We start from the raw sequence: 4382 nt of genomic DNA on the forward strand, positions 1-4382 counted from the left end.
ATTATCCCAGTGCTTAAATTTAGCTCAAACAATTTTATACCAGTAAAATCAACTCCCGTATTCTTAGCACATAACCTTGACTGTCTTTTAAATCTCTCAGATTTCAAAATAAAAGTTTTGAATGTTCACTGGAGTCATGGCTCAAGGGCTTCTAAGATCCAATGTGTTCCTTAGCAATATATGCCATAGAAGTAGTACCTATTTAGATATGAGAGTGCTATAATAGGCTTTTTTTTCCTGCCGATGAATAACTTTGTTTAATCATATTACTAGGATTTAGGACCTACTAGAAGCAAGAATGCAATTATTCTCTATTCTGAGTTTCTTCTGAAAAGATTTAGTCTTAACCATCTCAGTTCCACCTCAGCTAACCCACAGGAGTAATTCGGTGAAAGAAATCCTAGCCATTGTCTGATTACATTACATGAATATTCCTCTTCCTATTTATCTCTTTGAAATACCCTGTCCTCAGGAAATGTTATTATAACCTTCAATGGAAGCAATTTACACTTTTCTTTACCCTAGTGCATTTACAGATGGCCAAAGAGCCAGCTCACCCTACAGTGCTGGACAGTTATCTCTCAGCCACACCCCCCACCACCCTGAAGAAGTTGACTTCATAATTTCCACGCTAAAATTGTTCAACCTGCCCAACAGGAGAGAGCCAAGTAGGCAGGAGGCAAAGAAATAGGAGATGGAGAGGATGAAGTGGAAAGCAAAAGGCACCTAACAGTAATCAACAAGGAGGAATTTGCAATCTCTTCTTCCCTGGGGGCGGGGTGGGGCCGAAGAGGTGGTTTAAAAAATTAAAAAAGCGGAAAGGAAACCGTGTAACTCAAATATAGTTTCTGTACCTAATGTCTGTAATTTCGGGTCCTGCTTCTTCAATTGATCAATGACAACCGCAGTCTCCGGCTTGACGAGAAGGGAAGCTCACATCCAGTACTCCTGGACCATTTCCCTAGCAACGGGAGGAGAAAGGCAGCTTGGACACCCGCGTGCCCCGGCGCCCTCCCGGAACGTGCCCCGGCTCGGTGGCGAGGCAGCTACTCGGCATCTTCCCACGGCTCCGTCAGCAGCCAAAAGGAGAAGCATCCATCGGAAAAATGGCATATTGCAAATTTTGCTTTGGGAAGCAGAGCTCGGTTCAGACCATTGTCAAAGGAGGAGAGGGGGAGGCGACTCTTAAAGCAGCAGCAACCCCTTTGCCAGAGCAGCCACAGCTCCCCGCGTGCCGCTGGAGCCCCCGGGGCGGGGAAGCAGGGACAGGGGACCAGGTTTGACTTTCAGAAACTTAACCGAGCGGCACTGCTCCCCCTCCGCGCCCGGGCCCCCTGAGGTACGTGGAGGTGTCCTTTTAAACCTGAGCTTTGGGAAAAGGCGTGAGAAGTATCTGGAAGGGAAGTTCTCCACCCAGTACCCCGCCCGGAGCCCCTCTGGAGTTTAAGGCAACACCAGGAGTTGGAAAGCTAAAGGGGAAGGAGTCCCCAGGGATGCAATAAGCAAGACAGGTCTCCTCCTGGCCCCGGGTTATTTCCGCGCTCGGGCATCTCATTTCACTTAAAGGAGGCGCTTCTTCTCTGGAAAGGCAAGGAGTCAGCCCCCACCCCCGAACCCCCAAACCCACACCCATTTTCTCCTCCCAGCCTGTTTGCAAGCCTCTTTGCTTGCATCAGTTGGACGGGAGAACCAACCTGCTGGGAGCCGGTGAGGATGCTACAGCATCTTCTTTCCTCACTCGCCTCGTGCGGTTGCTGCTCCTACTCCTCCTCCGTCTCCTCCACCCCTCCTCCTCCTAGGCAGCTGCCACCTCCTCTTCCTCTGGAACAAGGGCTTCCCCTGGAAGCTGCTGCAGTGGTTTCCACCGGCCCTTAAATAAATTCTGAAGTAATCACGTCTTTGCTCTCCTCCTCACGCACACACGCTCGCGGATACACTTGTCTCCCCCAAAGCCGCTCCGGGCTGCTGAGTCGCTCGCTGGTCCCAGTGCCCCCTGCAAAGGCAAAGGCCAGGGATGAGCAGAAGTGGGAAGGGGGTACACGCTCCCCTGCCTGGGCTTCCTCCGTACAATGGTCTCTACAGCTTTCGCTTGTCTCAGCCCGTGCTGTTCAGGATACGAATGGACTCGGACACCTTTTGGCTTCCTGGTTTTCTGTGCTTGTCTTGTCTTTAAGCATCTTTCTTCCTACTGGGCGAGGGCAGGGTAGTCATGGTTGTAGGGACCTGAGCCAATCTAGGGTGTGGCGGCATCTGTCACTTCTCATTACCTCTCCAGCTCTTCTCCATTCATATTGTTTTGGTGATCAGGGTTGTATGTTGGGTATTCCCTGCCTCTGCCCGAGTAAATTTTAGCTTTGAGCAGAGTCTGGTCTCTCCATCGCATTCCGGTTCCCCCTATGCTTATACCCCTTTACCTATTCTCTTTTCTTTCTGATGCTGCTGTCCATTCATGCAGACCCATCAGGGATTAAGGGGAAAGCAGGACACAAAACCAGTACCTACTCTAAGCATAAAGGGAACGTCCCAGCTAAGGAGAGTCACCAATCCTGGACTTAGTAAAATGAAGAGGCTATGCATGAGGGAATTGAAGAAGGATTAATATTGAGTACAATTTAGGGGTTAGTACAGGTATTCTTAGCGTAGTGCAAGAAATCCAAAAAGTGTAATTTATTTTTGTGTAAAGGAAAGAGTCCAAAGTTAACAAAGAAATAGTACTTAAATACCAGTTCACTTAAATTAAGTACAATATTTGAGCAACAGAATCTTTCTGGAGGTAGTATTTAACACAGTTAGTGACCTTGCACTAGAATGTGAGGCCAAGGTCATGTGTTTACTCCGTTCTTTTCTAGACTGTTATTCAAATTCTACATCACAACATAATCCTAAAAGAATTATGCATAAAAATATGAAAATTCATTAGATGTTAAATGGAATATTATTTGTCAAACATAATGTGCATATGGATCCCCCATGAGTCTTCAGTTGTAGATGGTGATTTACTAGGACTGAGATGAACCTTGAGATTCTGCCCTTCTAACAACTCCCAGATGATACCACACTATGAATAGCAAGAGTCTAGACCACCCAGTCAACCCACCATTTGACGTGGCTTAAATACCCTTAACTACAGGAAACTTTATTTCACAGGGCAACCTAGTCTGTTTTTAGGCAGACCTGATATTGTAATAGCTTCATCGTATTAATCAGGTATCAGTACTCACAACTTTCACTCTCTGGAATTTCACAGAAGTCTTAAAATTTTCCTTATACATGAGAGACATTATTACTTATAAAAACAGCAATTACACCTATCTGTATAAGAATCCCTTCCTTGTTAAACCTTAGTTCTAATATCTTTGGCAATCAACATTTGTCAAGTACTGGCTCAGATGTTCTTGCCATTTCCAAGAAAAGTTTTGATTTGCCTGACTCTCATTCATATATTAAATAAAATTTTAACTGTAAGTATAATCCCCACATACAGCTGACACAACATAGTTAAAGGCTACGCTATAGTTGATATCACAGGAAGAAAAACTTTGATAATGGGAGGCAGAAAAAAAAACATGGAATAAAATTAGAGAAAAGATTTTGTTTTCATAGTCGCTTTCAGTTTAGAAACAATATGTTATTACCCCTAACACCACTGCAGTGGTTGCAAATAACATTTCCTATCAAAATTGAAAGAATCATTTTTAAGAAGCAATTTTGCAGAAGGCATTAGGTGAAACAATTTACATGAGAAAAGAAGAGTCACCACCTACACTAGTTTCTCTAACTTAGAGGCCCTCAAATTTGGTATACAAGAGAATCTTCAGAAAGGCATGTTACAATACAGATTGATAGGCCTTTCCCCAGAGATTCATTAGGTCTGTATTGTGGCCCAAAGATTTCCATTTCTAATAAGTTTCCAGGTGATGCTAATGCTACCAAATCAGGGATCCAACTCTGAGAACCACTGCTTAGAGGTTCTGGAGAAATTTGGGAACAAAAGAAGGACAGGGCAAGAAAAAGAGCTGATAAATATTTTGCATTCAAGGAAAAAAGTCTCTTACACATTTATAAATCTAATTCTACTGATTTTGGTGACCAATAAATCAATGATTTAGATGAAATATGCTGATCTCCTAAATAGTCAACCAGATTTAGACAAGGTAGTGGAAGCCACCTCTTTTCATTATTAGGCTTAGTGCCTAACATCAATGAATGTATTTACTCCCTAGATGTATGTAATATTACAGTGGCCACACTTAATAGTGCTTCTTCTGAACATTTTATTTCAGATGTTAGCTTTTTGCCTATATGCTCCTTTAAATGGGATGTATTGTAAGACTCATTTTTACTGTGGTAACCAGTGCTTCCATTTCTTCATATAATCTGAA

General features: G+C 43.7%; 1 long non-coding RNA gene across 1 annotated transcript in view; it reads right to left on the reverse strand.

Moving 5' to 3' along the window:
- Nucleotides 1-1572, reverse strand: part of LOC105812808 — a 119599-nt gene extending 118027 nt beyond the window's left edge. Inside the window, exon 1 of the long non-coding RNA XR_001137629.1 lies at nt 855-1572. This is a non-coding gene — a long non-coding RNA (uncharacterized LOC105812808). The remainder of the gene's footprint in view (nt 1-854) is intronic.
- Between the last annotated feature and the right edge of the window lie 2810 nt (nt 1573-4382).

The sequence above is a fragment of the Propithecus coquereli genome, unplaced genomic scaffold, assembly GCF_000956105.1.
Source record: "Propithecus coquereli isolate 6110/MARCELLA unplaced genomic scaffold, Pcoq_1.0 Scaffold264, whole genome shotgun sequence".
Taxonomy (NCBI): Eukaryota; Metazoa; Chordata; class Mammalia; order Primates; family Indriidae; genus Propithecus; species Propithecus coquereli.